The sequence below is a fragment of the Patagioenas fasciata genome, chromosome 14 (assembly GCF_037038585.1).
Source record: "Patagioenas fasciata isolate bPatFas1 chromosome 14, bPatFas1.hap1, whole genome shotgun sequence".
Lineage (NCBI taxonomy): Eukaryota > Metazoa > Chordata > Aves > Columbiformes > Columbidae > Patagioenas > Patagioenas fasciata.
Genome location: NC_092533.1, coordinates 17158366 through 17176773, shown reverse-complemented (window position 1 = coordinate 17176773; position 18408 = coordinate 17158366). Strand labels below are relative to the sequence as shown.

At 62.4% G+C, this 18408-nt stretch overlaps 1 protein-coding gene across 1 annotated transcript in view; it reads left to right on the top strand.

The window, feature by feature from the left end:
• Nucleotides 1-1009: 1009 nt before the first annotated feature.
• CXXC5 (CXXC finger protein 5) overlaps nt 1010-18408 on the top strand; it is a 37677-nt gene continuing 20278 nt past the window's right edge. Inside the window, exon 1 of the mRNA XM_065849453.2 lies at nt 1010-1106. The gene's annotated coding sequence lies outside the window, so the exon portion shown is untranslated. The remainder of the gene's footprint in view (nt 1107-18408) is intronic.

The following is an 18408-nucleotide window of genomic DNA, read 5'->3' as shown; positions in this document are numbered from 1 at the left end:
AAGGACGAGGCACAGCAGGGTGACACTCTACTGGGGATGAGTGTGGATTTGGGGCACAGTGGGGTGACACCCATGGGGGCAGGTGGAACATGGGGGTACACAGCAGGGAGACACCTGTGGGCGTGGATGAGACATGGAGGGCACACCACAGTGTCACCCCCGAGGGTGGATGGGACATGGGGGTACACAGCAGGATGCCACCCGTGGGAACAGATGGGACGGCGGGGCACACCACAACGTCATGCTGTGGGGGTGGACAGGATGTAGGATGCACAGCAGGGTGAGACTCATGGGGGTGGATGGGACATGGGGGGACGACACCACAGTGACATCCTACAAGAGCTGATGGGACACGGGGGGATGGCACAGTGGGATGACACCCGTGTGGGTGGATGGGACACGGCGGAGCAGACCGTGGTGACACTCATGGGGGTGGTTAGGACCGAGGGTGGGACACACAAACCCCACAGTGACACCCGTGGGGGATGGACAGCCCATAGGGGGCACAGTGAGGTGACGCCCATGCGAGCAATGGGACACAAGGGGCACAGCATGGTGGCACCGTGGGGCTGGCTGGCACAGGGTGGGCACAGTGGGTGACACGGGGGGTGCACAGCAGCTGACATGGGGAGTGCACAGAGGGTGACACAGGGAGTACACAGAGGGTGATATGGGGGGTGCACAGAGAGTGACACGGGGGATACACAGAGGGTGATGTGAGGGGTGCACAGTAGGTGACATGGGGGTGCACAGAGGGTGATATGGGGGTACACAGGGGGTGACCCGGGGGTGCATAGCGGGTGACACAGGGGTGCACAGAGGGTGACACGGGGGTTGCACAGAGGGTGATATGAGGGGTGCACAGAGGGTGATATGCGGATGCACAGCGGGTGACCCGGGGGTGCACCCCGACATGGGGGGTGGGAGTGAGGGGTGTGTGGCGGGCGGCGCGCGCGTGGGGCGGCGGGGGGCGCGCGCGGCGCGCGTGGCTGGGCGCGCGGGGCGGTCCGGTCCGGTCCGGGTTTTGCCGGCAGCCGCGGGCAGCGGCGGCAGCGCCGTGCAGCGATTCGGGGCTGAGCACTCCCAGAGCGAGCGGCGATGTGGAGGTGGGTGTGCGGCGGCGGCGAGGCACCGTGCCCGCCTCGGCTCCCCTCGCCCGGGCCCCCCCTCCCCGGCGTCGGGCAGGTGCTAACCCCCCCCCCCAGCTTTTCTTCCCCCCGGCTCCCGGGCAGCCCCCGCCGCTCCCGGCAGTGCTGCCCGCGGCGGCGGCTCCCGGACCGCCGGTAGGTGCCGGCCCTCGGGGCCGCTCCGGCGGGCGGAGGCGGCGGAGTTGGAGTGTGTGGGGTGGGGGGGGGTGGTGGAGAAAGGGGAGGGGGGAGAAGAAAAAGTTTGGCGGGGGGCGGCTACGACTCGCCCCGCTCCGCCCGGCGCCGTTACCGGGCTGCCCGCGGCGGCGGCGGGGAGCGGAGCTGGCCGCCTGCCCGCCTGCCCGCGCCGGGGCCCGGCCGGTGCTGCCTGCGCGGCGCCCGAGCGGCCCCGCCGCTTCCCGGGGGGGGCGGCGGGGTAACGAGCAAAGTTTTTCTCGGTGCGGCTGAACCCCCCCTCCCCGTCCCCTTGGCCACTACCCCGCACCCCGGCGGGGATGCGCTGGGAGCCGGGGGGAAGAATGGGGACGAGCTCCCCCCCCGCCGCCCCGGGCCGCCGCGGCATCGCCCGGTGGTTTCCCGGGTGACAATGGTGGCGGCGGGGCCGGGGGGCGGCGGGGGCGGCCGCTCCGGCAGCGCCGCGGCGCCGGGGGGAGGCGGCGCGCCCCGGGCAGCGCGGGGCCGGTCACTGCCACCCGCGGCGGTTCTCGCGTGGGGGGGCGGGGGGTCACCCCCACCCGGCACCTGGGGCTCGCAGCGGCCCCTCCGCGCTCGGTTCCCCGTGGGGAGCTCTCGCTTCCCCCGGCGTGCGCCGGGCTCCGGCGGCAGTCGGGCTCCTCCGGCGGTGGCCGGCAGCGGGGTGGCCGTGGGAGCGGCGCCGCTCGCCATCGCCCAGCCATGTGCAGGAACTAACCCAACTTTATTATCCCTCCCCCTTCCTAAGTAATTCCCCCCCCCCGGCTTCGCCGTCAAATGGGATTCCCACATCTCCCGCTCCCCCCCACCTCCGGTGGGGAAGGCACCCAGCGCACCCCGAGTCCCAGAGGTCCAGCCGGATCCCCGCGTCCGCTGTGGAATATCCCTCATATGCGCCCGACGCGGGTGCTGCCAGCCCCAGAGCCATCGTGGGTTTTATGAGCGATGCCTGATCCTGGGATTATGGCACCAAACTCCGCTGAATCGCGGCCCCACGGGCTCCACGGCCGTTTCCCCCCCAACCCCTTTATTTTATTTTTATTATTACTATGGTTCTTTTAGCTACATCCCGCAAACGGCGACGTCCTTCTTGCGGGCCCGTGTTTGCTTTGGGTCGGTTTATTCTTTGCTGGGATGATTGATTGGGGAGAGAAGGGGGGTGGGGTGGGATGGGGATGGGGGGGGGCCAAAGCGCCGCCGCCCGCCCCGCTCAGCGTCCCACGCATAAACAAAGCTGCGCACACATCCTGCGATAACGGATCACATGTGTGCGCCGCCCCGTCGCCCCTGACCCCGGCCGGGCAACCTTTACCCCCCGCCGTCCGCTCCCTGCAAACGACCCCGGGAAAGGCGGGGGGGAAGATAGAGAGGGCTGCCGTGCCACGGGGATGGGGGGGGTTGAGGCAGGATTTGGGGAATGGGGGATGCACAAGCCTGGCTACCTGGGGCGCGGGGCCGGAGCCGGCGGAAGTTTTGTTTCTCTGGAAACGGGCCCTTGCTGTGTCAGCAACCCCTTTGTGCCGCTTTGTCCGTTCCCCCCCGGCCCCCTCGCCCGGTGGCGGGGCCGCACCTGGGACTGCGGAGGGACGGGACCCCCCTTGCTCCCCATCAGCTTGCTGCTCCCTGGGGAGTTGAGTTGCAGCCCCCTCCCTGGGAGGGCAGCGGGGTTGAGATGAGGAGGGGTTGGACAGGAAAGTGGGGGGGAGTGATGTGGTGACCCCCCAAAGGTCCTGCTCAGCGGGAGCGCTTGTAGGCATGGAAACCCTTATCCGTCCATCTGTCCGTCCGGTTTTCCTTAAAATTTCTATCTGGAAAAGCTTTGCAGAACCATCTTCGTTAGCAGCAGCCCCAGTTCCCAGCATCCAGACCTGGCAGGGACGCCAGCTCTCGCCTCCCCGGCGGTGCCGGCGGCTCTTGCCACCGCATCAAATTCAAATCAGTCGCGGTGTCACGTGGGCCAAGCTTCGAACCCAAAAAGTGTCACCGTGCGTGGTGGCCCTGGCTCCTGGCAGATACCCGGCAAAGGCCTGGCAAACCCGGGATGCCGGTACCGGCATCACCCCGATGATGCTGGCATATGTTGCGCCCTGACCTCCAGGCCGGTGTTGGGGAGTGTGTGTGTGGGGGGGTCATGATGACGGGACGATGGGGATGGGGACGCGCTGGCGTGTGACAACAAAAGCAAAGTAACAAAGGACCCGCCGGTGGCGCTCAGAAGTTCGTGCCGGCCCCCCACCGTGGTTGTCCGGCACTGTCCGGGGATTGGGTGGCCTCATGGGCAGGGAGGGGACTTTGCCTGTTTGCCAGCGGGGGGTGCAGACAGGGGTTTGGGGGGTGTTTGTGCCAGGCTCCGCGCACGCCTCCCCCACCCCGCCTCGCTGGGAAGGAGGCAGGAGGCGGCCGAGTCGTCCTTGACATGGACTTTGTGGCGGGCATGCGGGCAGCCGGCGCCGCGCTGCCAGGCGCCTGCCTGCACCTCCTGCCCGCGGCTGGGGTGGGCAGGCAGGGCTGAGGGGCTCTGGGCGCCGTGCCCCGAAATTCAGCCCGTCTCTCCTTTTCCTCCTCCTTGGCAAAGGCAAGTGGTGGGGGAAATGCTATGTGGGCATGAGGTGGGGGGCGATGTTTTGGGGATCCCTTGTCCAGCCCCTCTTGTCACCGGGGCTCATCCAGGCTGGAAATGGGCAGGTGTTGGAAGTGCAGGTGCTGCTTGCCTGGGACCTGAGGATGCTGCAGGGCTTGGGGGTGGTGTCCTCTCCCCAAAATTGTCCCTTCTGCCACAGCTCCTACCTGAGGGGCTGGAGGAGGGCTGGATTCAGGGTGCTTGGCCCTTGCAGCCAGCCCCCCCACATCTCCTGCAGCGGCTGTTCAAGGCTCCGCTGGGGCTGGACCCGGCCCTGGTGTGTCCCGGACCCTCCACCTCTGTCCCCCCAGCAGGGACGTTCCCCGGGGTGGCGGGAACGGGTGCTGTCGCTCCCCTGTCTCTCCTCACCCTGCCGCCACGTTTGTTTTCCCAAACTGCGACCGTACGAACAACCTCTTGATTAAGTGTATTAATAGTTAAACTTTCAGCTCATAGCTTAAACTCACCAGACCACGAAAAGCTCCCTCCTTTACTCATGCTCTGTTGCTCAACTAAAATATTGCACTCAAAAGGGTTGGTTTTTTTCTCTTTTTCCCCTCCTTTTCCCCTGACTCAACTTTGACTCCTGGGAGAGTGAGGGGTCTTGCCGGTCCCCCCCTCCCACCTTGGGGGACCCCCTGTTGTCCCACCGCCCAGGACAGGGGGCTTGGAAGGCCTTGCCTGGCTGGGTGTCCCCTCTTGAAGCCCAGCCAGGCTGGGGAGGAGGATGGGAACCACCATCCCGGGGAGATAGTGGCCCCCTTCCCTGCTGGGGACATGGGGACGGGCTGTGGTGGTTGTGGATGGGATGGAGCTGCCAGTGGTACCTGGTGTGTGGGGTAGGACGATAGTGCAGGAGGAACAGTGAGAGGTTCAGCCATGACAAATGCCAGGGCCCTGCAGCTGGGTGGGGGCAAAGGGTGGGTTGGGAGCAGCCCTGCAGAGAAGCACTGGGGGATACTGGTGGGTGACAGATGGGACACGAACTGGCAATGTGCACTTGCAACCTAGAAAACAAATTGCATCCTGGGCTGCATCCCCAGCAGTGCGGGCAGCAGGTCAAGGAGGGGATGCTCCCTCTGTGCTCCGCTCTGGTGAGACCCCCCTGCAGTGCTGGTCCAGCTCTGGGTCCCCAGCACAGGACACACATGGACCTGCTGGAGAGGGGCCAGAGGAGCCACAGAAATGATCCGAGGCTGGAAGAGCTCTGGTGTGGAGAGAAGCTGGAAGAGCTGGGGTTCTTCAGCCAGGAGAAGGGAGACCTTATTGCACCTTTCAGTATATAAAAGAGGCTTGTAAGAAAGATGGAGAGAGACTTTTCTCTAGGACCTGTAGTGATGGGACAAGAGGCCAAGGTTTTAAACTGAAAGAGAGCAGGTTTAGGTTGGACATAAGGAAGGAATGTTTTATGACGAAGGTGGTGAGGCACTGGGGCAGGCTGTCTAAGGAGGCTGTGGATGCCCCATCCCTGCAAGTGTTCAAGGTCAGGTTGGACAGGGCTCTGAGCAACCTGGTCTGGTTGAAGATGCCCCTGCTCATGGCCTTTGGAGGTCCCTTCCCACCCAAACCCCTCTGTGTTTTGCTGAAGGGGGCAGTGGCGTAGGATGGGCAGGAGGGGAGAACGAGGGGGTGGCTGGAGGAGGAGGCTCTGCCATGGGGAGCGGGGCAGGATCAGGCCTGTGCCAGAGGGACCTGTCCTGGGGGAGCTGGGCTGTGACTCCTGCTGGGGAACCCGCCAGGTGAGCATCAGGGCACGGGGGCGAGGAGCTGCCTGCGTCCCCATCTGTGCCCTGTGTCCCCTGGGATGCCGGCAGTGTTGGAGCCCTAGGAGAGCTGCAGAGAGAGCCAGCCAGGAGGATGGTGAGACACCAGTGAGGGGCTGAGTGTGACCTGTGCCCCATCGCCTTTGGGAGCATCCAAAGGGCATGTTTCACCCTGGACAATTGCCCTGAAAACCAGGGTTGAAAGAAGCTTTTAGGTCCATCAAGATCTCAGCACCGATGGTGCAAATGTGCCCAGTATTCTCTCCTTTTGGGGCACTGCAGGGCTGGGGGTGCGTCGATAACGTCTTTGGAGTGGCTTCATCCTGGCTTGCAAGCAAGTGGAGGGCACTGACGATCTGAGATGACAGCCCTTGCCACACATGGGTGGCAGCCTGTTATTATGTGAATAAAAGGATTTTTATGGTCGCAACGTTTTCAAGAGGCTGCCTTGGTGTCTCTGGTTTCCACCCATCCATTGTCATGGCATGGAAAAGGGACCTGAATAACAACCCTGCCGTGTCCACCTCATGAAGGTTGATTCCCAGGCCCTGGTCTTCCCTTGGGATTTGTGGGTCTGGCTCTATGTCCTCATACTCGAACACTGTTGCTTGTACCAAAGCATCTTCCATTGCCTAAACTTGAATGTCCTTTGTGCTGGGAGGATGAGGACATGTCACCTCCATAGAGTGATGCCTATGGCGTGGTGGCCCAGGTGTGCGTAGGCTTCAGCCCTCAGACTGGTGGCAAAGAAAGAAAATGCTGGTTTGCGCTTTTCCATCTTCACTCTCCCAGCTCAGTGAGGTGGGAGCTGCAAAAGGGCTTAGGTCACTGGCTCTGCTGTGACATGTGTCTTCAGCGGGGACACAATGGAGATGATGGATGGGACCTGCACCATGGGATGAGATGTAGCCTGTTATTTCTGGGTCACTTCTGAGATGGGCTACATCCCGAGGGTCTGATTGTCACTTTCATGGCACCAGACACTGGGTGGTGGCATGGCTGGGGAATGGTGCTGTCCTGGTCCCGCAGGCTGCGAGGTGCTTCTGGGTGACTCCAGTGCTGCCACCCGTGAGACCCCAACTGACCCCGACATATGTTTGCTCAGCACTTGTTTGGCTTCCTGGGGATGTCGCAGCTTGAGCGAGGGTTGGGTTTGTGCTCTGGTGTGATGAGATGGGGTATGATCACCCCCAGTGTCCTCTGGTGCTGCTGTCTCTGGTCATCCCTTGGTTTGCTGGTGGTTGCTGGTGTTGGAAGGCAGCCCTGCTCTAGCCTGCGGCTGTGGCTTGATCGATGTTTCATTTTCGGCTTTGCAAACCCTCCTTGAGTTCCTGCCTCTGCTCCAGCTCTTCGTAGGGATATCTGGGCAACATCCATCTCTCACAGTTTTCCTTATGAGAGTCTTCAGCTGTGTCCAAAGAGCAACACAGTTCTATCTACTCAGACTGCAGGTGGTCTGTTAGTGTCCCCAGGGGTCCTGGGGTAATCAGTTCTCACTTTTTGCTGGGACTTGCCCTTGTGACTTGGGTGCCTGTGTCTCCCTCAGAGGCTGACAGAGAAGCAGTTTGGGGTCCAGGTCTGAGTCCTGAGTTTCTCACTTGAACATCCCAAGCCTGCAGGGTCCCAAGTGTTTGCAGGTCCAGGTGCTCTCAGCTCTGCTGCCTCCATGCCCTGCAGCCTCTTCTCCTCTGCACCCGCTTGCTGCTCGAAGGCAGGTTCCGGCTCTCCAGCCTCTCCTGGAGCGTGGTCAGGGAGGACCATTCATGCCTAAGGAGCACTGATGTGGTGGGAATGGCTTAAGACCTTCCATGCTGGTACAAAGCCTGATGAAGGGAGAGGCCCATGCTCTGCCCTCTGCTTTGCAGGGCTCTGTCTTTGTGTTTGGGTCCAGGTCAAGGGAGGGCAAACAAACTTCTTGCAGATGTTGCTTGGAAGGTATGTGGGGTCTTCCCTCCTTTCATAGCCTCATAGAATGGTTTGGGTTGCAAGGGACCTTCAAGGATCATCTAATCCAACCCTCCCTCAGAAGATCTAGGCACATATTTCACTAGACCAGGTTCCTCAAAGCCCCGTCCAACCTGACCTTGATTACTCCTAATGATGGTGCCCCCACAACTCCTCTGGGCAGCCTGTCCCAGTGCCTTACCACCCCCATTGTAAAACATTTCATTCTCATGTCCAACCTGACCTTCTTTGAGTTTAAAACTGTGTCCCTTGTCCTGTCACTACATGCCCTGGTGGGAACTCTTCCTCTGTCTATCCTGTAAACCTCCTTTATAAGTTGAGAGGTCACTCAGCAGGTCCAGGTCTGGACTGGGCCAGCGGGAGGTGAGGGGCTGGCTTGGGGACAGGCAGGGCAGTTGGACCCGGGGCCGGGAGTGCCAGGCTGGGTTGTTCTTCCCCATCTTCCTCTCCTGCATCCGTGCGTGTTCGGGGGGTCACCGCAGCGGGGTGGATGCAGCACCCATCGCTGCCGGCCGGGGACTGTCCCCCATTCCTGCCACCCGTGGGAGCGAGCGGCCGAGGACGGCTGGCTGCGGGAGCTCCCCGTGCCCTCTGCTTTACCTTCTGCATCTCCCTAATCTGATGACCGGAGGTATGCGAAGCATTTCAAATATGGCCTCGTTAGCTGGCTCCGGACAGAGCACGCAAGAGGCGTTTCTTCACACTCCTATTCCAGCCGGCTGTTGCCGTTCCCTCCTCCCACGGGCATCCCGCTGCCGCTTGCCCCGCGCCAGCTGGGCTCGGCACGGAGCCGTCCTGCCCGGCGGCGGGATGGACGTGTCCCGGTGCAGGTCAGCTCTCGGCTGCGCTGGTGGCCGTCAGCAGGCGATGGGTCCCACCGTGGTTTGAGAGTGTCACTGGGTGAGGGGCGAATGCGTGCCCATGCCGGGGAACGGATGTCCCCTCTGCCCGCAACCTGGGCGGGTGGCCCGACCTCCCACAGCCCACCCAGGGGCCTGGAGGGGCAGCCCGGGAAACAAGTGATGGGTAGCCTGGGGTGGGGGGTCCCAGGGAGTCCCCTGGGAGCAGAGGGCTCTCAGGGAGGTGCTGTGTGGGGGATGTGGGATGGGGGCTGCTGGTTGTGGTGGGAAGTGGACCTGGCTGGGGGCACAGTGCAGCTCAGCGCAGGGGTGGGAGAACCCAGGGTCCCCAGGTCATGGGCATTCCCCAGGGACATGGCGGCCCAGCTCTGGCCGGCTCTCTAGGGTGGTCCTTGTGCTGTGCCCGCAGAGATGCTGTGGCACCCACCTCGGGTTGCTGTGCGCCCCTCAGCCCTCCCTGGGAGGGGCACAGAACACGCTGTCAATCTGTCCATCTGTCTGGCTGTCCCATCCCCTGCATACCCTGGTACACATCACCGGATCAGCACACTAAGCTGTCGCTGGACGTGGCCCTGCGCCAGTGGTGCTGCTGCACTTCTGCCCGGCCAGAGCTGCCTGCCCGCAGTGCCGGCGCTGGCGGGGACCCGCCACTTTCCATGTCCCCAGTGTCCCCTGCTTTGCTGCGGCAGCAGCGGGAGCCTGGCAGTGTCTCCCCGCTCTGCTGAAGGAGCTATTTAAAGCTGGGGCTGGGGGAGAAAAATGAATGTAGGAGATGAAGATGATGAAGGTGGCTCCGGCTGCCCTTGGGGACAGCTGGCCCAGCGTCAGCGTCCTTAGGGAGGGGACGCCATGGCCTGGCATGGTCCGGCATGGCCCCGGCAGGGCTGGGAGCCGGACGCCAGGCGTTTGTGCTTTAATGCATCAGGACAGCTTGCAAATTCCAGGCTGGCGCGGCGAGGTGCCGGCCGCCGAGCGTGCGCTGTCTCGTGGCCGAGAGGGCCGCGCTGCCATAACCGGTTAGTTGTCTCGGTGGCTGCCGGCGGGCACGAGGGCTGTCGGGGGGCCGGGGGCCAGAGCGGGGCTGCGGGCAGCCCCTGCCTCCCACCGTGCTGGGGGGGCTCTATGCAGACCCCGCTGCAGCTGAGACCCGGGGCAGCCCTGCTGCGGTGGCAGCGCAGCGGCAGCGGGAGGTTGCCCTGAGAAGGGCAGGTCTGCAGAGACCCCGTCCTGTAGGGACCCCCGTCCCCCTTGTCCCCTCTTTCTGCAGACCCCCCTGACTTCCCCAAGTGCAGGGACCCTTCTGCAGTGCCCAGTGTCCCCTCCTCATGTCACTCCCTTCTGCAGGGACCCCTGCCTCTCCTTTAGGGCCACCTGTCCTCCTGCTCTGCAGAGCCTCCTGCTCCCTGTCTGCAGGGACCCCTGTCCCCTCCATCTTCAGAGCCCTGTGTCCCCCCCAGCATCTACAGGAAACCCTGTCCCCCCTTTTGCAGGGGCCCCTGCCGCTGTCTGCAGAGCCTCTTGTTCCCCCTTCTGCAGAGCCCTGTGTCCCCCCCGGTTTGCAGGGACCCTTGTCCCCATCTCTGCAGACCCCCTGTCCCCCCATCTTGCAGAGCCCCAGGGTGATTCTCAGGCATGCCCCCCCAGCACTGATGAGGACCCAGAGGCAGATCAAGAACAGGCTGCGAGACGGAATCCCTGGGAGAGGGCGCCTGCCGTCATCTCTACACATGGGGAAACTGAGGCAGGGAAGGGCAGCACTGCTGCCCACGCTCCCGGTACCGCCGCGGTCCGGCAGGCTGGGGCCAGTGGCAGGATGTGCTCCTGGGGGTCCCCACGCACCCCGTGCAAACCGTCAATTGATGTTTTTCCACCGAATCCTTTCTAAGAGGTGGTTTCTCATCCTTTGCCTAAATATTTCCTAAACGTTTGAGCCGAGACGCACAGCTGAGACCCTTCCTTCCATTGCCCGATGTGGCCGCGTATCACCTCCCCTCTCCATCTCCTCACATTCGAGTTCTTTTAATAAAATAGCCTTAAAAACACGTATGGGCCACCTTGCTGGGACAAAACAGCGTCACCTTGAGTGCTGAGCCCGTGACGTTGGGGGCCTGGGTGCTGGCCGGGCTCTGGGTGCCCCCAGCCCCACTCCTGCCGGGAGCAGCCGCGGTCGCCGCATCTGTGGGGTGGAGGATGGGGCTTTTTTCCTTTGCGAAGGCGTTGGGGGATTAGCGAGAGGATTAGTAAATATGACCCCAGGTAAAGATTAAGACCCAAAAAAAAAAGGGAAAAAAGGTGTTTTTTTCCCCCCATGCTGATGCACCGTGAAGATTAAAACGGGATGAATTCAGGCAGTGACGGCAGCTCGTTTAGTGTTGGGGTTGGGGGGGTGGAGGTGGGGCCTGTCTGTGGGTCTGCAGATTCCAGAGCTGGGGGGAATGGGGGACCTGGGGGGTTGTGGCAGGTCCCCGGGTGTCCCCAGCAGCCAGGCTGCTTGTGGCTGGTTATGGCCAGAACCGGCAGCGGGTGATGGGGAGTGGATTTTTGAGGGGGGGACATATTGATAACTGCTGCCAGCCTAATCCTGGAAATAACTGGTGCTCAGCACAGGGTGGTGGCTTCAGCAACTTGTCCCACAGGCTGATAGCTTGAGAGATAAGGCTGGGAAGCACCCCTGGCAGCCAGGAAGGCAGCGGGGAGTGAGAGCCCCCCTGCCCTCAGCTGTCCCCATAGCTGTGGGACCTGCTCTCATCCCACCCAAGCCCCCCAGGCCCCATCCTGCAAACTGTCCCACCATGCGGCTGCCTCCAGGGGTTAACTGGGACCTGGTGCTGAATATTCAGGCAATAAAACTCCTGGGATTTGTCTGGGCCCCCTCCCTTGGTGGCTTTCCTGGCAATCTCAGGGGTGATGCTCCCCTGGGAAGTGCTGGGGGGGGGAGGCAGGACATAGGGATCCCCTCCAGGACACAGGGGGTCCCCGCTGGTGCTGGTCCCCCCCGTCCCTGCCATGGTGATCCAATGTCACTTTGGTGATGAAAGCGGGAGATGCTGAAACCAGGGCAAAGGAAACTGGGGAGACCCCAATTGGGAGACCCCCCACCTGGGCTGTCCTGCCTTTCTGAAGGACGATGCAACCAGTATGTGTACTGGGAGGAAACTGGAGTGGGTCTCTCCGAGGAGAGCAGTGGAGACTGGGCAGTGGTGACCCTGGTGTCCCCATCCCTTCTCTCTGTTGGCGCAGGGCAGGGCTGGCCCTGGGGACAGTTCCCCTCCTGGGAGCCCAGACCTGTCCCTGCGCCCGTGGCTGCTCTGGGGGGTGCGGTGGAGCTGTCCCTGCTCTGCACACCCCACACTGTGTTATCCCCTCATTGCTACTGAGCCTTTTTGGGGAGCTGAGCACTGGCTCGGTGGTCAGACCCTGTTTCAGGAGGCTGAGCACCGGTTTGGAGGGCTGAGCACTGGCTTGGGTGTCAAGTACCATTTTGGGAGGCTAAGCACCATTTTGGGGGGCTGAACGCCATTTTGGGGGGCTGAATACTGGCTTGGGGGGTCAAACAGCAGTTTGGGGTTTCGAGCATTGTATTGTGGGGCTGAGCACTGTTTCCAGGGGCTGAGCACTGGCTTGGGGCTCAAGCATCGTTCTGGAAGGCTAAGCAATGGCTTGGGGGTCAAGCACTGGTTTGGGGGGTCGAGCGCTGGTTCGGGAGGCTGAGCACCATTTTGAGGGGCTGAGCACCAGGCTGGGGGTACAGCCCATTTTAGAGAGCTGAGCACCAGTTTGCAGTCTGAGCACTGGCTTGGGGGTCGAGCACCATTTTGGAGGGGCTGAGCACAAGCTCAAGGGTCAAGTGCCAGTTCAGGAGGTTGAACGCCCGCTTGGGGGTTCAGCCCCAACTTGAGGGGCTGAGCCCTGACTTGGGGGTTGAGCCCTTGTTTGGGGGGCTGATCGCTGGTTCTGGGGTCAAGCCCCAGCTCAAGAGACTGAGGACTTGGGGGTTGAGCAGCCCCGGCTCGGGAGGCTGAGCACTGTCCCCACAGCTGGGTGCACCAGGGCGATGCTGGTAGCACCAGGGTGATGCTGGCAGGTCTGGGCACCACTCGTTCAGGCGTTTCACAGCCTGTGGGGTTGGATCTGGCGGTGCTGAAGACCACCAGGCAGCTGGGGGCTGGATCCTGCCTGAGAGTGCTGAGGTGGGGCACCGCGCTGGATGTGCTCCTGCCTCCCACCCCGTGCTGTGCTGCTGGGGGCTGGTTGTGCCTGGGGGGGTGGTTCCTGCTCCCTCATTGCACCCTGTCCCCCTCCATACTTGCTCATATGGGGTGGCCACGGGATGGGGAGCAGCATGAAAAGCTGACTCTGGGTCCTTTCGCTGGCACCACGGGGGTGGGTGCAGCCCTGCCTCAGTTTCCCTGCTGCAGCAGAGCTCCTCCAGGGCTCTCCCCGCTGCCTCCTGCCCAGGGGTTTGGTTGTCTGGCTGTTCTCCCACCGGGTGTTGTGGGACATCGCTGCCTGGACAGGCAGGGGAGGCAGGGACGGGAAGGAACGTGGTGCCCCACGACAGGGCTACTGGTACGCTGGGTGATGCTGGCTGCCGAGAGCATCCCTCTGAGTATTCCCGGGAGCTGGGGTGCGATGGGGTGTGCTGGCAGGTGCTCCATGGCGGAGCCTGAGCCTGCTCTCCTGCTGATCCCAGCAGCTGTCGCCAGCCAGGAACAGAATCCAGCGGGACCTTCTCCTGGAGCAGAGCTGCCCGTCGGGCTGGTACCCGCGCCGTGGTGCTGGTGTGTGTGTGTGCAGGGAGCACCGTCCTCCTCCCGCTGCTGCTGTCAGAGAGGGCAGAGCCACACAGTCCCCTTCCCCAGGGGCCTACGGGTCTGGGACAGCGTGAGGAGGAGATGAAGGGGAGCCCAAGGTGTTTCCCAACCCTGGGACAAGCAAGGGCATGAGGTCACTTTTTGTGCTTTGCAAGTCACCTTGAACCCTGCTAGTCCTGGCTGTCCTGGGGACCCATCGGTCACCCTGCCTGCACCTGGGGTGGCAGCAGCTGCACCAGGGGAGGCCAGGGGACAAGAGCCAGGCCTTTCCTGGCACCAGAAGTGTGCCCTGTCCCAGGGTTTGTCCCTTGTGCCGCCGCTGCCGCAGCATCTGCTCTGGTGGCACCGTCGGGCTCCTCGTGGTGTTGCCTTTCTCTCTGTGGGCTGCAGCCCTCCTCCTTGGGGATGCCCCTGTCCCCCAAGGGGTGGAGGACAGGTCCTGACCAGGAGGGGGATGCCTGTGGCTCCGTGCCCAGCATCTGCATCCCCAGTGCTCCCTGCCATGGGGCCGGGCTCTCTGCGTCCCCAGCAGGGGACATGCCAGTGGGGGACATGTCCCCATGGGCTTCCTGGGGTGTGGTGGCACTGGGAGACAGGTGGGATGTAACAGTGGTAGAAGGTGCCCTTGTAGGAGAGGGAGGAATGATGATGCTGGGCACACCCATCTCAGTCCCATCCTGGAGGACAAAATCCTGCTCTTGCCTCCCCTGGTTGGCTTCACCCTGGGATGCTGCGACCGGCTGCCCCCCGAAAGCTCTCCCGGGGCTGACAATGGGGCAAAGGGCCAGGGGTCTCTCTACACCCATCCCAAACCCGCCCAGGGTCCCCCGATTCCAGAGGCCAGTGGCCTGGAGCAGCTGCTGGGTCCCTCAGCAGCAGGTTCACCCCACCTGGCCCCACCGCCCTGAGCACCCGGCACCATTTATTTATTGGGTGTAAATAAAAGCAATTAAGGAGAAACTTGGAAGGACGGGGTTGGGGGAGGGCCCAGGGCTGCCTGTGGAGTTTGAAGGTGCGGGTGGGTGCCAGGACGTCGGAAGCTGTCGCTGGAGTGTGGGCAGACACTGTGCAACACAACTGTCTTTTCTGCTGGATGCAACAAAACCTCTGTGCTCCCTGTCACCCTCCGTGCACGCTCGTACTGGAGTGGCCACGGGATGGGGGGTCCCTTTCGCTGGCACCACGGGGGTGGGTGCAGCCCTGCCTCAGTTTCCCTGCTGCAGCAGAGCTCCTCCAGGGCTCTCCCTGCCGCCTCCTGCCCAGGGGGTTTGGTTGTCTGGCTGTTCTCCCACCGGGTGTTGTGGGACATCGCTGCCTGGACAGGCAGGGCAGGCAGGGACGGGAAGGAACGTGGTGCCCCACGACAGGGCTGCTGGTATGCTGGGTGATGCTGGGTGCCGAGAGCATCCCTCTGAGTATTCCTGGGAGTCTGGCTGTAAGTGTGTGTGTGTGGGGTGCCCCAAAAGACAGAAACCCCCTGTGCCCTCAAGGCTGAGAGTGCCCTAAACTCATCCCACAGGTCAGAATAGCTGCGGGGTGAGAGGGATGCTCAACCGCATCTCTTCCTGATGCTTCAGCTGCATCCAGGATGCAGGAGCTGCCTCACTCCAGAGGGACCCTCTGGTGGGGGCCCTCGACAGTGCTTTGTGCCGGGGGGGCCGCGACACGTAGGAAATCACGTGGCTCGGGGGCTGGGGTCTTTACGGGAAGCAAGAGCTGAGCTGGAGGGGAGACGGGGGCAGCTCCACCCCACCGGGGCTCAGGATCGGGCCCCCAAAGCAGCTGCCCCATGGCGGTTCCCGGCAAGCCGGGTGAGGGGTGGCGAGTGGGGGTGAGCAAGCCGCCGTCCCCCCCCGGAGCAGATGGTCCCTCGGCAGCAAGCTGCCCCTTCCACATCGATTCCCCGCGCTGGCCGTTGAACGATTGCTTTCCGGGGTTAATTAAACTCTCCTCGCCGAGGGCTGCTGGGCGGCGGGGGCCCTACCTGCCTGCAGCTCTGGCAGACCCCCCCGAAATGGAGGGGATGAGCCTGTAGCTGGGGTTTGCTTCCAAGCCAAACCTCACCCGTAATATCCATCTGGGATTGCGACCGCGGTGCCGGCAGGATCGCATCACCGGCTGCTTGTGTCTCCAGGGCACTAGAGCAAGGTCGCTGCCGAGCCGGCTGTACCTGCTGCCTGGGCAGCTCTGGGGCGCCGGGGCGGGGGCTCCCTGGCGTCTTCCCCCCCAGTCACTGTTATTTTGGAAGCAGTTCCCGCTACCTTGCTCCTATAGGGTTTGGGCTATGACTGACCACATCTCTGTTTGCGATGATTTTGGGGAAAGGCGTCGAGTATTTGGCAGCCGGAGGGTGCCTGTGGCGCAGCGCGGTTTGCAGAGCGGGTCGCCAGCCCTGCGATTGTTGGGAGTTGCTGCTTCTTGCATATCTAAATGTGCCCTTTCAGCGGGTGCTCTCGGTCGAAACTGCCATCTTTTGCCTCATTGTCAGCCTCGGCGAGGTTACGCATCGTTTGCTGACTCACAGCCTCCTGCTCTAATTACTCGGCTCCACTCCTTCCCCGGAGCCGCCCGGCCAGTCCCGGCACATCGCTCCCTCAGCCGGGCTGTGCTGCTGCGGGGGGCTGGAGCCGGGGCACCCCGAGCAAACCCCTGCCTGCACCCCTCCCTGCCTGCACCGCTCCCTGCCTGCACCCCTCCCTGCCTGCACCCCTCCCTGCCGGCACCCATCACTGCCCGCAGGCGTTGCTCTGAGTCACCCAGCACAGCCCAAAGCTCCTCTCCTGGTCACCACCTCCAGCATCCCACCGCTCGCACCCGCCGGGGTGGTTTTGGGGTGCATCATGGGGGGTTGGTGGGTGCTGGCAGGGAGACCACGTGGCATTGCTTGACCCATCGTGCAGGCGCGATGCCGGAGGGTTTCGGGGCTGGCTGCCTTGCTGGACATCCCCCGGGCATTGCCCCGCTAAGGGACACTCACTCCTGAGCAGCCTGGGCACGCAGCCCCCCCGGCGCAGGGAACCGGCCTCCCCCCTCGGCGGCAGCGCCGGCTGGGACGAGCCGCACACTAAACCCGTTAGCTGAGCCTCTTTGATCCCCGTCTGATATGATCAGCCGGCCGGTAAGCTCTCAGCCGGGCCCAGCGTGATTTCCAGCCTCGCAGTGATTCGAACAGACGCCGCAATTACCGCCGGGGTCAGGCTGGTCCCGCTCCCGGTCCTGCTCCTCCGCGTCCGCCCAGACACAAAGCTGCAAGGGAAAGCTCTGGCTCTGCCCTTAGTATTATTTTTATATTTTTTAAAATATCCCTGTAGCCCAGGTTTGGCAGCATGGTGTCGTGCTGGTGGGAAGTGCCTGCTCTCTGCTCCGGCATCTCACTTCTCAGCAGCTTGTTCCTTCCAGGTAGAGTGGGACCCAAACCCGCTCACACCAGCGAGGCACATGGATGCTCAAGTTGGCTTTAGTGCATTTAATATTTATCTCCTCGTGCAATTCGGGTGGTAATAGTGGGGCAGAAACAACATCCCTGCAAATCCATCTTGCTAACGGAGGTGAAACCAAGCCGGGTAATCCGGTGGTAACGACAACGCTCCAAGCTGGGTAATACACTTGCGCTCGCCTTGGAGGAGGAGATATTTTATTTATTTATATATCAAGAAAAAAACACATATATGTGTTTGCACAGGCTTCTGTCTGTCACAGAATGGTACAACCACGCATCTTATCTTGTAAAGCCATATTTTGGCCCTTTTTTTTCCCCCAAGAAAGTGAATTTTAAGCACCAGGAGACAGTGATGGTTTCTTTGGAGCTGTTACGATCTGCCATGTACAATAAATCCGTCTTAGTTTGTGGATTATTGGCCCAATAGACCGTAACAGCTCTGTCAGCCCCTCCTGGTGTGCTGTGTCCGGCGAGCTCAGCCTTCTGTGGGTTTTCCTTTATTTTTTTATTTTTAGCAGAAATTTCCTAAGGATTTTTCCATGCCGTGTGCATGTACAGCGGCTGATATGGAAATCGCAGGAGCTCAGTTGTGTGCATATTTTGTATTTCCCTTCTGAAAATACCCAAAGGCACAAATCTACACGCTGGTGTCCAAACCCCTGGAATACGCAGAAGCAGGAAGGCAGAGCTGTGGCTGCTGGAGCACAGGGGGCTGGTGTGGGGCTGGTCAGGGGCCGCCTGGGCAGCGCAGGTTTTGGGGGACGGGGTTTTCTGTTGCTTTCCAGCAGGGTTTTTCTGGGACAACCCTGCTCCTGCTGTCCATCCTTCGTGGTCCCCTGTGCTTGATCCAAGCCTGGAAAACCAGGATTTCCCAGGGATGGCATGGGATGGTGTGCTGGCTCCTCCATCCTCACCTGGCAGGGTGCTCCTGTCACCCCAGTCTGAATTTGGGAGGGGTCTGAGCCCCCTGGGGCAGGGGAACTTGCAGCCGGTCCTGCCCCTATGCTGGGAACCCCCTGGTCCCGCTGCGTGGGCTCAGGCACGGCCCTGGGTGATGCAGCGGGGTGAGATGTAGGGTGGAATGTGGGGTGCAGGTGTGGGGCACGGGGTGTGGGTGCAGGCAGGGGATGCTGGTGCAGGCAGGAGCCACCATGCTGCCCACTTTTTACCTAGGACGTTCCTCCCCAGTCCCTGTTGTCTCTGCAGCCCCATGGGGATGCCAGGGGCTGGTGGCACAGGGTGGGAGGGATTAGAGCTGTTGTAGGACTGGGGCATCTGGGGGGACACACGCATCTGCCTTTGTCCTTGAGACCTAGCAGTGGACCCTGCCTGGAGGAGGGTGCGTGGGGTTTGGGACGGGACAAGCTGAGCAGTCAGTGCTGTCAGGAGTAGCCGGGCCGGGATGGGGCTGGCGGGTGGCCCCGCCGTGCCAGGGACGGCCGGTGCCGGTGGTGCCGCGGGGGCTCCCGGCTGGCGGCGCCTTTAAAGTCCCCCCAGCCCCGGCGCTGGGGGAGCCGCTCTGGTCCCAGCAGCTCCGTAAGCCCATTAAGAGCTCAGGGAGCCTTACGCCTCGGGGGGCTGCAGGAGGGACTTGCACTAGTTCGGCT